The 18,686-nt window shown below is 36.6% G+C and overlaps 1 long non-coding RNA gene across 1 annotated transcript; it reads left to right on the forward strand.

Moving 5' to 3' along the window:
• The first annotated feature begins 11,531 nt into the window (after positions 1-11,531).
• Positions 11,532-17,984, forward strand: LOC128507338 (uncharacterized). The gene is made up of 4 exons (XR_008355809.1): positions 11,532-11,609; positions 11,892-12,085; positions 13,365-13,469; positions 16,265-17,984. It is a non-coding gene; the product is annotated as an uncharacterized LOC128507338 (long non-coding RNA).
• Positions 17,985-18,686: the final 702 nt, after the last annotated feature.

Raw genomic sequence — 18,686 nt, forward strand, 5'->3', positions numbered from 1 at the left:
TCGCAGAAACCTACACCACTGCTCCTGCAATTAAAGTATGTAAATTAAGCGTGCCATTAAACAATCTACTGTAGAGTAAAGAAAAATATGCGGTTGGTTTAAATTCTTACCGGCACATTGTATCAAAATACCCAAACCCAGCCACTGGATGCAGTGCCAGTCCCAAGCCCAGATAAAATGGGAGGGTTGCGCCAGGACGGGCATTCGGCGTGAAACCTGTGCCAAGTTTTTTGTGAGTATCAGATGGTCCAATGTGGTGAGGTGGTGGACGCTTTTTACATGTCAAGATAATGCTCCGGTCACGTCTAGTAAAGTCAGTCAAAGTCAGTACAGTCATTTTTGAAGCAAAATCAATGCTTTGCCACAACATGGTTGTAGAATTCGAAAAAGAGAAATTCTATATTTACAGGATTTTGAGCAGTTGAGGGTTAAGGCCTTGCTCAAGGGACTAACAGTGGCAACTTGGTGGGGCTGGGTTTTGAACCTAAAGAATTCTGGTCATTTCATGGGTTTCTGATTGATCACTTAATGAGAACCATGTGAAGATTTGATTGATGCAGCTTTGTCCGCCACCTAGTAGCACCAGGGCCTTCTCTATCATGGGAGTGGCATTTGCTCATCCGTGACTTCAGTGGAAATTTCAGATTCTAAATCTGATTCTATTAGAACCAAATATTTAAGTTGAGGATTTAAATTTTTATAAAGTTGTTGTAATTTGTGTTTTAACAATTTTTTGATTGATGTTTTGTTTCATTCACAATATTATACAGTGCATCCGGAAAGTATTCACAGCGCATCACTTTTCTCACATGTTGTTGTCACAGCCTTATTCTAAAATAGATTAAATTCACTTTTTCTCCTCAGAATTCTACACACAGCACCACATAATGACAACATGAAAAAGTTTACTTGAGATTTTTGCAAATTTATAAAAAAAAAAAAAAAAAAAAAGATAGATAGAGCACATGATCATAAGTATTCGCAGCCTTTGCCATGAAGCTCAAAATTGAGCTCAGGCGCATCCTGTTTCCCCTGATCATCCTGTTTCCCCTGGTCATCCTTGAGATGTTTCTGCAGCTTAATTGGAGTCCACCTGTGGTAAATTCAGTTGATTGGATATGATTTGGAAAGGCACACACCTGTCTATATAAGGTCCCACAGGTGATAGTTCATGTCAGAGCACAAACCAAGCATGAAGTCAAAGGAATTGTTTGTAGACCTCCGAGACAGGATTGTCTCAAGGCATAAATCTGGGGAAGGTTACAGAAAATGTTCTGCTGCTTTGAAGGTCCCAATGAACGCAGTGGCCTCCATCATCCGTAAGTGGAAGAAAATGAAAACCACCAGGAATCTTGCTAGAGCTGGCCGGCGATCTAAATTGAGCGATCGGGGGAGAAGGACCATAGTCAGGGATGTGACCAAAAACCTGATGGTCACTCTGTCAGAGCTCCAGAGGTCCTTTGTGGAAAGAGGAGAACCTTCCAGAAGGACAACCATCTCTGCAGCAATCCACCAATCAGGTCTATATGGTAGAGTGGCCAGAGAGTCTCATCAGACCAGAGAATTTTGTTTCTTATGGTCCGAGAGTCCTTCAGGTGCCTTTTGGCAACTCCAGACGGGCTGCCATGTGCCTTTTACTAAGGAGTGACTTCTGTCTGGCCATTCTACTATATAGGCCTGATTGGTAGGATCAGAAGGTTTAAAATGTTCTCCTTTTTCCACAGAGAACCTCTGGAGCTCTGACAGAGTGACCATCGGGTTCCTGGTCTCCTCCCTGACTAAGGCCCTTCTCCCCCTATCACTCAGTCTCACTCGGCCCTATCACTCAGTCTAGATGGCCGGCCAGTTCTAGGGAAAGTCCTGGTAGTTTCAACCTTCTTCCACTTACGGATGATTAAGGCCACTGTGCTCATTGGGACCTTCGAAGCAGCAGAAATTTTTCTGTAACCTTCCCCAGATTTGTGCCTCGAGACAATCCTGTCTCGGAGGTCTACAGACAATTCCTTTGACTTCATGCTTGGTTTGGACTCTGACATGAACTGTCAACTGTGGGACCTTATATAGACAGGTGTGTGCCTTTCCAAATTATGTCCAATCAACTGAATTTACCACAGGTGGACTTCATTTAAGCTGCAGAAACATCTCAAGGATGATCAGGGGAAACAGGATGATCAATTTTGAGCTTCATAGCAAAGGGTGTGAACTTATGTACATGTTCTTTCTCAATTTATTTTACTTTTTAAATAAATTTGCAAAAATCAAAAGTAAACTTTTTTTATGTTGTCATTATGGGGTGTTGTGTGTAGAATTCTGAGGAAAAAAAAATATTTAATCTATTTTAGAATAAGGCTGTGATATAACAAAATGTGGAAAAAGTGATGCGCTGTGAATACTTTCTGGATGCACTGTACATTCAAAATAATCTCTTTTTTATTTGGGCTACTTAAAATTCTTTTTTTTTTTTTACTGAAAACTGAAGCGTGCCTGCCCGAATGGCTACCAGGAATTTTTTACATTTTGCGAGCACTGCATCAAACCTTACCTGATGTCCTTTGCCCTCGAGCCACTTTATCTTTGCAAAAATATCAACATACAATTAATTTCTGTTGATAAAACTAACTAGTGATTTTAATTTCATTTCATCGTCCTCATGCACATTTCCATATTTATATTTGTTGGACATAATCTTTTTTAAAAATTTGACAAGGTGTCCTGATATTCTTCCTACACAACCGAATTGATATATAGAATTCTTCCATTTCGAAATCGACAATCATTTTGTCTTTAATTTCTGATTCTGTCACAGGAGTATGGTGAATATTTTGGGGTGAAATTTTTATATATTATTATTAAAGACTTGCTTCCTCCCTTTTGATCTTGTTGATTCCACTTTTATATCGTCAATAAATGTTACGTCGATACCCAATTGATTTAATTTGGCAAATTCCTCTGTCAGTCTGGTTTGTCTGTAATACGTCTTTTCTGTCCTTAGCTCAAATCAGTCCTGTGGAAAAAAGTCAAATCCAAACTGTTAACTTTATAGTAAATGTATTTAATTTATATTTAGTAAGAAAAGCAGAAATAACACACTTTTAAATTCTTCCACATTCTTGAAAGGCAATGCGTCTCCTGCTGCCGGTGGCTGTAGTGCAAACCTCTGAATAAGAAAAGATAAAATAATTCCGTAAAAACTGTTAGTATGAACTGGCCTAATGGTGAACATGCAGTAATTATACTATGATCAGGTCATATATAATGGTATTGATGAGCACACTGGACAGCAGGACCGGACTTAATCCTGTACATTTTTTTAGATTGTTGCCTGGCCAATAAATAAAACCGATGATTTCCGAAATTGACATTCAATTAGTTAATTTAATATTAATAACAATATTAATATGTTCAGTTATCTGTATGTGTTAGTCTTGATTGGCATCTTTACGCTTTGTTCTCTCCGCGCTTCTCCAGAGCGGCAAAGCAAACAGACATGCTAGAGAGGGAGTGGGCACAAAGAAAGCACTTGTCGCATTTCCGATCTATTCAGAGCTTCAAGTGCAGGTCAGTTTCGGCTGTAAATTATTGTATTTTTTTCTTTGCAAGTATTGAACTGCTAGCTAATATTAGTTTTAGCGCACGTACTATCGTCACTTAAAATACTATATGTTAAAAGACATTCATATTATTTATTGTAAAGTTACATTGCTCCCAAGTCTGAATTAAAAAAATTAATAAAATTTTGTCATAATGTAGTCACAATTGTTCTAATTTTTACATTTTAGAAAATTATGTCTGCATTAGTGAGGTTTAAAAGTTTTCCTCCTTTAAAAAAAAAATAAGGTGGAGACTGATACAGAAAAAAATCATTTGTTATACGAATTGAATGAAATTTATTGTTTTGCTAATTTGGGTATCTAAGTTATTTAAAGATAAATAAATAAATATATATTTATTTTGATTATTGGATTATCTAATTACAATGAGGTGGTTATTGGACAGAAGTCAAGTCAGCAGTTTTTCCCAAGTGAAATATTTCACCTTACATGTAATTAACCTACAAAGTTAAAAGCGACATACAAATAAAAATTAATTATATTGAACTATAAAGCAACAATTAATGATTTAGTTTGAGCATCAATTGTTGAAAATTAGACACTGTGTTTGGATTGTAAATCATTTATAAACCAAACTAATAAAACCGGTCTGAACAAAAATGATGGGAGCCTTACCCTAATTTCTGGGCTGGGACCCTCCATGACATCATCAGATGGGGAACTGGAGGCTGGGAAGGTTGGGTCTGTGCTTGATGCTGTGGTACTCTGGATGTCCTGTTATGGAGTCAGATCAGTGTCATGACTCACAAAAAACGAATTTGACCTTTTTTTAATTTAATATTTGTTTTAATTCGATAAACATCAGGACATTACACGCTCCCAACTAAGAGTCAGGACTAAACCATTTTCCCTCGCGGGTGTGTTGAATGTTTATAAGTTATTCTTACAGATTTCACACAAAGCAGAAAAACCCAACCAATGAGAAGCGTGCTCTCTGCTCTGTGTGTTGGTAGAGAGCGTGCTTTTCATTGGCATTGATTAGGACTCGCCAGACAGGGCGGAGTTTTGCCCAGGGCGCCACACTAAGCGCGCGAAAATAAAAGTTTAAAACGATAAAAAAAAAAAAAACATGTGTAATTAATTAAATATTAGTTATATACAAATTAAAGAGTGGGCTGTGGTAGTCTGGATGTGATGATCAGTGTCATAACTCACAAATATATATATATATATATATATATTTTTTTTTGCATTTACAAACTTCTCAAGATTTATTCATTTTTTTTTTTACATTCCTGGGTTTGCGTGTGGGTTTATAGAGACTTCTCTGCCGCGCTTCACTTACTTGTAGCCTATCAGATGGCTCTTCGAATTTCAGCCAATCACATGAAGGTAAATTTGGGGGTATGATTAGGGTTGCCAAGTCCCTGAAACAGAAATAACGGTCAGGGACAAGAGGGAAGTTGGCTTTTTTTTTTTTTTGTATGTGGCACCAGTGGCTCTAGGGTGGGAAAACTCCCCTTAAACACCACAACAACAACAAATATTTGGTATGACTGACATTATATGTAACGTTATGCGAGCTAGCATATACATAAAATTATACTCCTTAAGCTGTTCTTAACAGCTGCATAGCTTTATTTTTTTTCTCCCTCCCGGGGGTGTGTAGACTGGTTATAAGTTATTCTTACCGATTTCACACAGAACAGAAGAATGAGATATGACTTTAAGGCTGTACAGTTTAGTATATACTCACAGTAATAATAATAATAATCTGTAAATTATTTGGTAGCATTTTGTAGTGAGTGATTTTACTAAATTCAATTTTAAGTTCCAAAGTTAAATGTGTGACATGAAAAAAAATGCGACAAGCAAACGATTAATAGAAAACCGATCGCACAAATGCACATCACACATGATTCTCAACTTTTACTTTATATACATAATTAAAACTTAATTAATTACCCAAATTTTTTCAGCATTTTTTACTTTTCGCGCGCTTAGTCCCGCGCCCTGGCCAAAACTCCGCCCTTTCTGGCGAGTTCTAACCAATGAGAAGCGTGCTCTCTGCTCTGTGTGTTGGTAGAGAGCGCGCTTCTCATTGGCATTGGTCAGGACTAGCTAGACAGGGCGGAGTTTTGGCCAGGGCACCACACTAAGCGCGCGAAAATAAAAGTTAAGAATGATGACAACATTTGTGTAATTAATTAAATATTAATTATATATAAATTAAAAAGCAATTATAATTTATCTTATAGAAAGTGAAGTTGCTGTGCTTTAAGCAGGTCTATGCACACTGCACAAATGAAAAGCAGCAATACTAGACCATTTTAATCATACCCTGAAATTCAAATTATAGGATCCATCTGACTGGATGCAAGAAATCTAAAAAGCCCTTACACAGCTAAAAAAAAAAAAAAAAATTATTTGCATTTAAAAACCTATTAATTTACTTCATTTTCGGCCAGTTTTTTGATAAATGATATGAAAACATGACTTACCTTCAAAACGATGAGTAATTCATTGTCCTTTTCAGCAACTACATCCCACTGTTCAGCATGTGGTGCTAGGACAAGGTCAACAGCCGCCTTTATTGTCCCAAAGACGGGAACAGTGTTCATGAAACCCACCCAGCCTAGTGGCTGTTGAAGGTGGGATTCATGAGCATCGGATTTTGCCATTGGCATTTGACCTGCGATCTCTACGTTTGCAGTCGGTGTGAATGTGGCGTGTGTTGTGTGTCGTCTAACGATGTGATCAGAAAACGTCTTTGCTTTATCAGTATGTAAATCAGTAAGGTGACATAAGGGTTGCCAGATCCAGGAGAAAATCCCACTTAGCGAAGTATTGTGTGTGTGTGTGTGTGTGTGTGAGGGAGGGAGGAGGTAGGTGATACCGAGACAGGGGTTTGTAAACAGCATAAAGATTTTTGAGTTGTAAACAACAGTGCACGTTCAATGATTTTAATAATACTAAATAAAAAAAGGCTGTGGCCTCTACAGAACAGATGGACACACATTTTAGAATAGATTTTGAGGCACTAGGTCACATGACCTGGAAGGTATTAAAATAAAATCATCAAATTTTCTGTCAAAAAATAATAATAAATATGCAAAGTGATAATATGCAAAGTCATTATACACCACCACGCATCACATTGACACAAACAGTAACAACATTAATTAATTAATTTTAAATATGAATGTTTATAATATTAATGTTGTTGTTGGTCTTTCGGTTGCCACGGCAAAGGGTTGGAATATCCAGTTCGCAGAGCAACTTGGCACATGTTTTACGCCAGATGCCCTTCCTGACGCAACCCTCCCATTTTATCCGGGCTTGGGACTGGCACTGCATTCAGTGGCTGGGGGTTTTGGGCACCTGCTGGGAATCGAACCCGGGGTCAAAAAAAAATTGCAAATGGCCCCTAACTCGCGCAGTAGGCAAGGTGCTTTCACCGTACTCTGGAGATTTACTGTATGGAGTATGACAGTAATTTTAGCTGTGATTTTAACTTCGGAGCAATTATAGACTGGTTTCCCTTCATGTCGGCTTTAATAGATCTCTCAGGGTCAGCTGTACCGCAGGCGGGACAACATGCATTGTTTCTGGTAACCATGAAAAGAATGTAAACGTTGAAAATGTTGGGTTTAACTCTGTATTTGTACTTGTCTTTAGTGAATTGGATTCGGTTTAATTTTAGCTATCTACTTTGATTTAGTTTTTTGATTTAGTTTTTTCTAGACAAGATGTTAGCTTTTTTTTCATTCAATTTACCTTTAACATGCCTATTACTGGAAGAAGGTTGAAATCAGACACAAAATATCGCTTACTTTTATATAGGTAGGAAGGGAGCGAGAAACAGGAGCTATGGTGCAGACATGGACTCAGAAATAATCTGACTTCCAACATACAGTATATATTTTTATATCTAATGCCTTTTTTGTTTTGTTGTGGTATCCAGTGCACACGTCTCTACAGATTCCATTGATGTGTTTATGTAGGCTTGTTTTTATCCCACAACGTTAAACCCAAGTCGTAGCAAATTTTGTGTCTCTCTTGTGTTTGAGGCGTGGATTGCAAATTTACAAGTTTAAGTCAAGAGGCACTTTTAAATAATTAAAAAAATGGTGCACACAGGCCCAGACTAGCCATTTGGAGCACCGGGAGGATTCCCTGTGGCCTGACGGCTGATTTGGTGCTGCCATAATAATAATATAATATATTTTTAAAATATATATTATTACCTACCCAGTGTATTAAATTGATGATTTTCGAAATTAGTTAATTAAATACTAATAACAACATTAATCTGTTTATTAATCTGATTCTGTTAGTCTTAACCCTGACACCACTGCTAGGATGGAGAGAAATCCTAATTTCTGATTTATTCAGGGCTTCAAGTGCAGTCAGATGCATCTGTAAATGACTGTAGTTTTTATTTGAACTGCGAATAAATATTAGATGTAGCGTCATAATATCATCACTTAAATACTATATGCTAAACGACATTAAGATTATTTGCTGTAAAGTTACATGGGTATTTTATCAGACACAAAATATCACTTTTATATAGGTAGGAAGGGAGCGAGAAACAGGAGCTATAGTGCAGACATGGACACAAGTGAGTCATATTGTCTGATTTTTCAAAATATATTTAGTCATAATGTAGTCATTTATTGTTCTGATCTTTACCTTTTAAAAGATTATGTCTGCTCATTTGTGAGGTTTAAAACTTTTTTTTTTTACTTATTTTCAAATGAAGGTGGTGACAGTCAGCCTACACTAGCTGTGGTGCGATGATCACACATCAGATTCAGCCAGGGACTGAGACAGGTAGAAGGAAAATAAGAAAAATCATTTGTTATAACATATTGGATAAAATGTATTGTTTTGCAAATTTGGGCATCTAAGACATTTAAAGAATAACTAAATACGTATTTGCACCAAGGTGGAGACAGTCCTGTCTTATTTGCATTTTGTTTTATTTGAGTTATTAAAGATGTGCAAATACTGCATGATCTTGGGCTATTTTGATGTGTTGCATGGTTGTCATTTCCTAAATATACATTCTAGATAATAATAGTTATATTTTGAATTTAAAAATATTGTCAGCAGTTTAAAAAAAACTGTTTTTACCAATACATGCACATGTAAGAAAAAAACATAAGAAACTGATTATGCTTCATGGGCAATCGTTTAGGCATTTTACTGCATATCGTACTGTGTATGTTACAAATAAAATTTTAATTCTTGTTTTTTCAGAGCTGTGTATATATACTACATATATTAGAGGGTAAGTAATAAGTCTGTCTGTGGTTTCTAAATTTATTTGGGTGCCCAGGACGGCCTGGGTTGGTGTGGGATTTCCCAGCCTGAAATTGTGTCCCAATCCGGCCCTGACTGAAGGTGACATGGTTAAAGAGATTGGAGAAGATAGTAAGTGGATAGTAAGACACTTCAACACAAATTGGCTTCTTCTTTTTTTGCCCAGAATCACATGACAATGATTCGATTGGAGATTTTTGTTTTTGGAAAACTTTTTTGTGTTGCATTTCACAATGAAAATATAAATTAATTACCGCTTAAAGATTGTGGATAATTTGAGTTAATCGATAACATCGATTAATCATTGCACCCCTCCTGTCCAGGTGTTTTTCTTTATGAAGTCACGGGATGTGATTGAGGCGTGAATCTGCTGTCTACGGTACAAAGAAATCTCTCACCGTTCACCTGTTTATACCATGCTGTGCGTTTTCTTAAAGAAAGTAAGTGGTTTAGTCAGTCTGTTAAGACATTCACCCAGTCACTTGAAGTCTGTCCATTGCTCAGTCAGTCAGTCATGTATTCAATGACTCTGCCCCTCAGTCAGTTGCTGTCCTTATTTGCTCAGTCACTTAGTCTATTGTTAAATCATTTCTTCAGTCAGTTCCAAAGTCAGTTTATCTTTTTAGTCACTCAGTAAGTTATTTGTTTAGCCTCCGAGGAAGTCATTATACACTCATTGTCACCCTTTTTTCTTAGTCAGTCTATTATTCAGTCACTTACAAAGTCCTTAAGTCAGTTATTCACTAAGTCAGACTCAGAGTCAGTTAGTCAGACATTTATTAACTTAGTCATACTGTGTGTCAGTTGCTCATGGATGTCAGTTGATTGCTAAGTCAGTCATTTTAGTCAGTCATTTATTCACTCAATCATCATCTGTGCCTTAGTTTTTCAGTCAATCGTTTAGTCAGTCATTCAGGCAGTCAATCAGACAATTGCTCAGTCAGTCACTCAGTCATTGTTTACTTCGGTCAGTTGCTGTTTTTAGTTAGTTGCTCAGTTACTTAGTTCATTGGTGAGTCAGTCATTTTGTTGCTCAGTCAGTCACTTTGAAGGACTTTCAGGAAGAAGAGGAAGGACTTTCTGAAGGAGGGAGATAAGCTGAACCTGTACGCTACCACAAGGAGAAAAGGAAGAAGAAGAACATCTTGATGATGAAGCAAAGCCAGAATGTCCGGACCAAAGGCAAACGCTTCTTCAAGGAGAAACAGGTATGAGTGTCAGCTGCAGACTAAACAGGAAGCTGTGCAGGTTTTAAACATATTAGAGGTACAGTTTTAGTCTGAGTAACTTTTATGTTGTATTTTTTCCACAGATTGCTCTCAGATATGCACTTTTAAGGAAGAAAAAAAACTAGTAGCATCTCAGGATTAGAATCTCTGTACAGATTAGTGATGGTTCGTTCATGAACGATTTGTTCTTTTTTAAAGAATCTTTAACGTGACTCAGAAGAACGAGTAGTCTCAGAGAGTGATTTGTTAATTTTCTACTGCGCGTGCATGCGGAAAGCATCGCAAAACCTCCGTAGGTTATGTACAGGAAACAGAAATGAGTAGTTACCTTTGAGTCCTTGGTCCGAATCGTTCGTTGCAGTGCAGTACAGAGGAAACAGAATTGAGAAATTCTTCTTCTCATGAGTCTTTTACTCCGAGTCGTTCATGTGTTCGTTTCGTTTCCTGTGTAATTCACTGCGTAGCGTCTATGAGAGTCACGTGACAAAAGAACAAATGATTCGGACCAAAAGATATGAGAGGTGAGCTGCTCATTCTGTTTATAATAATATGTCCCTGGCTGCACTGTAATATTTTCATTATTGGAACTATAACCAATTTTTTTGTATGTAGACGTATTGGGGGTCTGTTTATTGCAAATGTGACATTTTATTTTATTTCTTGTCAAAAAAATGAAATTAACTAAATGACTCAAAAAAAAGATAAAAAAGAAATACACAATATAATAAAAAAGAAAGAGAATAAAAAAGAGAGTATAAAAGTGTCAGTCATTTGTCTACACACATCTACAGTGGAAACAGCATTTACTTTGTGCCGAGAGGGTTTTAGGTAAGAACACCGCTTATTCCGCAACTGGCAACCCAGTCAGTTAGTCGGAAGTGCTGCATTCAGATCAACAAGTAGTTCATATGAAGTAGACTACACAGGGAGCAGAAAAGGGCACACTTTAAAGTACACTGCGGCACGGACAACAGCAATCGGCAATCAATTGCTCTTCCTGTGATATCCCGGATGTGAAGAAGGAAAAAAAACGGGACATAGGAGGGAAAGAAATCGAGACCACGTGAATCATATTTCCTGCCCCGCAAACTCCGAGTACAAACTAAATGCCTTTATATTTTAGGCCAAGCCTAAACTTACTTACTCAGAATTCTACATAGTAATTCTCTTCATGTCTGTTGAACAACACACATATAACTCTAATCCGAGTATCCGAGAAAAAAAAAAAAAGATTTTCCTTCTTTATTTTTTAGCCAGGCGCATTACTGACCCTCACTGGACTGGATCGGTATTACACGGACAAGGATCAGGCTTTTAGGAGCATTGCTGCCACCTGCTGGACCAAATAGAAGAGTCAAGTTTTGAGAGATGTCGCCAAAAATTCTTCATTCAACGGTTCATGTCCTGTCATTGCGCATGCGCAGTTTGTCTTCCCGGCACTTTGAGTGGGTTTTCCTTCAGTAACAGCGCTGTGGCAGAGGCTAAATATTCTCTGGTTTAGGTAAGTTTAAGGAAGAAAATAACCTAAATTAGTACGCAAATACGTTTAAAAATTTCATATAATGTTCTAAAATAGTTTTCTGGGGCATGTAATGATATTTTACACGAAGCTCGGACAGCTATTTAGCGATTTGCCGAGTTCACGCCACGTGCTTCATTTGAAAGCAATGTTTAGTTTACTCAGTATAATTTGAAGGGAATAAATTAAAATATACGGTTAGAGTGTGTGGTGAATTATATGTTGTAAACGTAGGTTCGTCTTTTGGTCTTGTCATGCTGTTAGGGTCGTGGGGAGGCGGCTTTAAGACCCTGTAGAATTCTTCACCGGCTGGTCCGTTCCGTTTCACTGACCGCGTTTTGGATTTAGCCCAATCAGTGTCGCTAAATGCAAACCACGTGATTACTGTTCATCCAGCCACACACAACATGGAAGCCGCATGAGGGAACACGTGATCAACCAGGCAAGTCGTCATTATTGTAAGTTAATACAGTATTGTTAAATACTGTAGATAGAAAACAAATAATAAGTTATAGGGTATTCCTTACTTTGTTAATTTTGTGGTTGTTTCTGATCTGTATAACATAGCAACACGCTGTACGTAATGTTTAGTATAAAACACTGAAAATACATAATCATGTTGTATGGTTAATACCTATTATTTCAGAAGTTTAGTTTGTTTTAACATCAATTTTATTTTATTATTTAATATACCAATATACACGGTGCTCTTCATAAGTATTGAAACAGACAAGACAAAATTGTTGTTTAATATGGAGTTGATATATGATAAATATCATTCAAGGATAAATATGATGCAATAAAATGTCACATTTTCACATTTGATCTCTGTCCATTTCAACATGTACACGTTTTACCAGCTGAGCAGAACAGCATATTTAGAGTTTCATTTAGGGCTGCAACAACGAATCGATAAAAATCTATTACTAAAAGCGTTGGCAATGAATTTCATAATCGATTCGTTGTGCCGTGCGGAGTTAGTCGAGTGCGGAGCGAAGTGAACATATGTGTGTCCGTATGCGTGTAAAGCAAAAGCAAGTCTCATTAGAGACGTTAAAAATTTTCTCTCTCTGCTCAAGGATTAGCCTGCTCTTTGCCTGTTGTGTGTGTCTGTGTTCGCGCGCGTCATTGGACACCGTGCCCCACACACACACACACAGACCCGTCCTACTTTCACCTTCACAGACGCACACACTTTCTCTCTGCTCTACACTGAAACACTGCTCTGTCACGATTCTTCTCAAAGGTAAAGTGCAGATTATTTTTTAAATTTTTACTTTAGAAAGTGCGCAGACATGTTGCTCCTTAAATTTTTTAAAACACACTAACGGAATCACTGCTGTAAAGATTTTAGTTCTGTTTTTGAATAAAAGGTTGGAAATGAATTCTTTTCTTGTCCTCAGCTGCATCCTGTTGCATTACTTATTTAAACAAAATGTAGGGAATGTTTAGTCTTAGTTTTATCCATTGCTTCTGCATTCTGAGTCTACATTTGGTGACAACACAGACAGACCTTTATAACCATAAAATATCTGTGTTGAAATAGCTATCATCTTTTAATTATCTGTAGATTAATCTTATCTTTGCTTTTCCAGTTTGTATGGAGGGCACTGTATATATTTATTTATTTAATATTCTCCCCTTGTGTGTGTGTAATATTTGTTGTTTTAAACCAAGTCACTTTATTTGAAATGTAACATTGCACATGTCGAATTGTTTTTGCTTTTCTTTACATAGGTTTGGAATGCAGGGTAAGATTCAGCACAGGTTCCAGCACTATCAAGGGCGATCGTGGAAGCAGCCTTGTTCGTGTACTGACTGTGTCTGCACTTTTTAAAAACTGTAGGTGTTTTGTTAAAATCACAATTGACAAATACACAGATAGACTGTTGCAGTTACTGACTGCTTTATTTTTAATTAAGTTACATGATTTAAAGGTGTTTGTCAACCAGCCCAGTTTTTAAACCCTATCAGAAACCATTTGATGAGGAGCTATGACAGTCAAATGTCCTCTAAAGGATTGTGAGCTGTCAATCATTGTCCTTACAACTTTCAGTAGTCACATATCTCATACGCATAAATCTTGAGGTTTTAAAGATTTTAGTTTTTCTGTTACAATGCGAACTGATAATTTGGAAAAGCAGTAAAGAGGCGGAGTCAGGAGATCTTGTGCAGAATCCGCAGTTAAACGTAGAGTATACAGGTCTAAAGCATAGACTTACATCATTGATCCTTTATATGCAGACAGTTTTGCACTTTTGACATTGTTTCGTTGTCTAGGTTTACAGCAAAATAGTTAATCAGGAATATTTTAAGAAAATATGAAAGCCACATTTGTGAGTAATTGGCAGAGGAGCCATTGAATTGATATCAGCAGAAGTGTTCAAAAATATTTTTACAGCCTCTTCAAAGAAGGGTACTTTCTCAACAGAACACAGATGGAATGCTTATTTCAAAGAGCATTTTCAAGTAATTGACCCTGTGGAGTACTGATTTGATAGACTACATTAAAAATATCTCCTTTTTCCTTAATTCTGTTTTACACATTCCTTAATACAGCTTTCTCTACTTGGGAAAAAAACAGTGATATAAAACAATTTGGCTATGACACATTTTTTAAAACACTGTTAAGACACCTGGAGCAGAAAGGTGTGTTTGTTAAAGTACTGAATGCACATCTCAGGAACGGTGCAGGGCTCGCAAAATTTCAAAATCCCTGGTAGCCCTTCGGGCAGGCACTCTTCAGTTTTTGGTAGCCCAAAATAAATTTAAGTAGCCCAAATAAAAAAAAATATATATTTATAATGTATAATATTGTAAAGACAACAAAAAAAATAATCAAAAAATAGGTAAAATACAAATTACAACAAAAAATTTAAATCATCAACTCAAATATTTGGTTCTAATTAAACAGAAATGTCTATGAACTTGTAAGAACTGTGTAGAACATGAATCAGTCTGTGGCAGATTCTGAATCTGAAATTTCCACTAAAGTCACAGATGAGTAAATGCCACTCAGTGTTGCTTTTTGAAGTTTGCAAAGACTGCTAAATTTTGGGAAATTTCAGGACTTCATTGTGCTTTATTTATTTTTTGTATGTTTTTTTGCAATTGGTGTTTGTTCTGGGAAAGATGCTGCAGACTGAGCAACAAAGCATGTCTTGTGATGTGGAGATTTCTCATGCGAGATTTATCTTCTTAGGTGTGATTTTGTTTTGTTTTTTCGCCACAAGATGGCATTGTGGGGAAAGGGGACAGATTTAGTCAAACGGATTGGTATGCTTTACATTGTATATTCGTATTAATTGCATGTAAGACTTACTTTGTCAGACTTCTGAGGCCTGTGTTGTGTATGTGCTGACAATCTTTGGGCTCACAGTCTTCTTGATTTCAAAAAAGCTTTCAGGCTGAAAATCTGTGTAGATATAGACACAACATGCTGGTTGGTTTCAGCTTCGAACTCTTAAACAGTACAACTCAATTACGGATAAACTGAGAGATCACCATGAGCTTTAGAGCAGACTGGGTGAAAAGAAAAAGTGTCCTTGGTAAGCACCTTTCTTCCTTTACTCAATAACTGGGTTCCCACCAGATGTTCTACATGAAACTTAGGTGGAAATTGTTCCAATTATCAGTTGTTACTTGTAAGAAGTCCTTGTAAGAGTAAAATTTAATGCAATTGTTAAGAGTAAGCAGACCTCAAGTAATTTCCCAGTACAGTTTTTTAAAGAAAACCACAGGGGGAATGGGCATGAGAACTGGGCGTTACTATTATTATTACTATTCTTATTACTGGGCGTTACTATACTTATTAATGATTGATTAGTAATCTTGTACCCAATTCTGTGGCTGCCTGGGGACATTTTGATGGACTTCAGAAAGGTAGTTGAGTTTGTCATCTAGGTCAAGTTCTTAAAAGCAACCCTGTGCTTTTTAGAAGAAAAAAAAATCAGAACACACAACTACTCCAAGACACATTCCCAAACGTGAAATTGTGACCAAAACACCACTACGTGGTGCACTATCCGCATCTAATTCGCTGTCTTTTGGTCATTAGTTGAGCTCTGGGCAATCAGATATGAAGCCAAGCACAGCTACTTCAAAGATGTGGTGCATGATGTCCCCAATTTCAGGGAAGGAACATGATGGTGCTTAAGAGATTCTTTCTCCATTAATTGCTCTTCACATTGTCGCAGAGTGTACATAAAAAGTGCATCATTATATTCTGATTGAAATGTTTGTGGTAAAGGTATGTCACAGGTTAAAGGAAAAGTTCCCCAAAAGATAAATGACATTTTAAACCTGTATGACTTTAGAATTCAGAAAACAAAAGGTGTCAGTTTTTTTTTTTTATATAGGCCATATATCTAACTTCAAAGTGTCAAAAGTAGGCAATTTTAGTCAATGGGAAAATGACTGCCTCAACACTGTCCTGCAGATTTAGTATGATCAGTTTTGGTCAGAAACAGAATTTAGGTCTATGTACATGCCCTGCACATGTGATCTTTGGAAGTTCCATGAGCACATGTTTAGGAAAATTTTTAACTCATTGTGGGACAAGCAGAATTCCATCAATCAAAAAAATGGGTTTTGATCCTGCCCTGTTTTTTTAATTTTTTTTTTTTTATACACTACAGGACGCAAAGCCAGAAGACTTCACAAAATGGATGAAGATGGGGATCTCAACTGTTGTTGAAGATGACCTTGCCACCATCCATTCGAACTTAAATGTAAGGTGTCTGTATGTCGTACTGGATATTGTGCAAGACCTTTCTACAGCTGTTGCTCTCCGATTTTATTAAGTTGTTGTGTGGTTCGGATGGTCCACTGCCGCGACCCCTCGGAGGGAGCAGCTGAGGTGGTGGACACTTACCTTACATGCTGAGATGATGTTTGGGTTACACCTAGTAAACTCAGTCAGTACCAGTCAAAAATGTGTTTTGCCACAACATGGTTGTAGAATTAAAAAATGAAGAATTCTATATTTACATTTACATCATTTTTAGGGTTGAGGGCCTTGTTCAAGGGCCCAACAGTGCTGTGTCCATCACTTCATTTTTTACAGTGTCAAATCTTGTCTGATGATGTCTCTTGTCGGGCCACTTTATCTTTGTAAATATGTTGCCGTAAATTCAATTAGTAAAGATACTTTATTATTATTATTTTATTCTGTTGCACATTACTCCCATTTATATTCCGCAAGAATTCTACCATGAAATCTCAGTGCCCATAAATTATGCGATTTGCATCTATATACAATTCTCCATCTTTAAATTCTACAACCATTTTTTTTTCTAATTTCTGATTCTGTCTAACGAGACAGTGAATGTCTTTTGAAATGATCAAATGCCTGCTTGTTGTTGACAGGATTTAACTATAAATTCTCCCACTATTTTAGTACGTCATTATTGAAGACGTGTCCACCATTCATTTAATGCAGTGTTCAGTTTGTTTTTAATCCTGCCTGTTGCACTTTGGTTTTTCTCATCATTTCTTTTTCTAGAAATGAGTCTTGTGGGGTAAAAAGGCAAACCCAGACTGTTTAACATTAAATTGAATGTATTTTATTTATAACAGTAAGAAGAAAAGAAATAACACACTTTTCAATTCTTGCATGTTTTCAAATGGCGAGGGGTCTCCTGCCTTCTATGGCTGTAGTGCAAGCTTCTAAATAAGGAAAGATCAAATAATTTATCTGTCTGTAGCCTGTTTAGTTCCGCGCCTTGTGCAAAAGGCCGCTCTGTCTGACGAGTCCCAATCAGTGAGAAATGCGCTTTCTGTATGTTGGAAGAACCCATATTAGACAGATTTAAGGAAAGGAGGGGTTTTCTTCCGCGTCTCATACACATCACTATTTTAGTAGGCTAACCTGTAATATTTCTCTCCCATAGATTTTACTCAACTTTTTCTTATCGGTTTAATACTAAACAGGTCTTTTATCTTCCAAATACGGAATTCTGTAGTTACGGGACAGTTAGCAACCCTAGGTATGATTTTAAGCTGTCCAATATTGCGTTGTATTTGCTGAACCCTGTGATCTTGCATGACAATGTACGTCCGCACACTGTGTTTAAGCATCCTCCCTCTAGTCCAGATCCCGCTCCATCAGATTTTTACCTGTTCGATCCTCTGAAAGCAGCTCTATGAGGATGAATATTTACTTCTGATCGTTGGCTGGTTTAATTTATATTATAATGAAGAAAAATAGGCTCCTGGCTCAGTTATATTAACAGATCCAGTGACTTTCAAAGAGCACTTGCTTTAAAGATTTACAGTAAAATGACTATTTTGTTTGTGTGTACAAGTTAGCATTTATACTAATAAACACTGATGGTTTAGTCAAAATTATAATTACAATCTTGTAGAATGTGAAGTTACTGTTAGGGCTGCTCGATTATGGAAAAAATCATCACGATTTTTTTGGTCATGATTGAAATCACGATTATTTTACACTTATTATTTTACTATTTTGACTTTGGAAATATGTTGCATTTATTGAACAGAACAGTGAATTCTCCTTAAAACAGATTAGGACAGATAAAACAGATAAAGGCAAACAAGATCAACAATGTAGTGCACTTCCACAATCTTTTGAAAACAAGTAATAAATAAAATATAAATATTAAATAAAATAATTAATAAATTATAAATAATAAATTATTATTAATAGTGTCGAGATGGCAAAGCATAACGCTTGTCCAGATGCGCGCGTCAGAACGCAGGTCAAAAAAACTTTTAAAAAAAGTGAATAATCTTTTTTTTCGATTACACCATTTTTGTGATCGTTGAGACCCGAAATTGAAATCGAAATTCGATTAATTGCACAGCCCTAGTTGCTGTGCTTTAAGCAGGTCTGTGTGGTCCACGTTTACATCCATGCAATAATACCCTGGAATTCAAATTCTAGGAATTCTATGAGCCATCTGATAAGCTCAAAACACTTGCATAGTAAAAAACAATAGTTTTATTTCCATTTAAAAACTATTAATTTAATTTTTTTTAACTTATGACTTTATTGTCTGTCAATTTTTGAATAAATGCTATAGAAACATGACTCAC

The sequence above is a fragment of the Clarias gariepinus genome, chromosome 19 (assembly GCF_024256425.1).
Source record: "Clarias gariepinus isolate MV-2021 ecotype Netherlands chromosome 19, CGAR_prim_01v2, whole genome shotgun sequence".
Lineage (NCBI taxonomy): Eukaryota > Metazoa > Chordata > Actinopteri > Siluriformes > Clariidae > Clarias > Clarias gariepinus.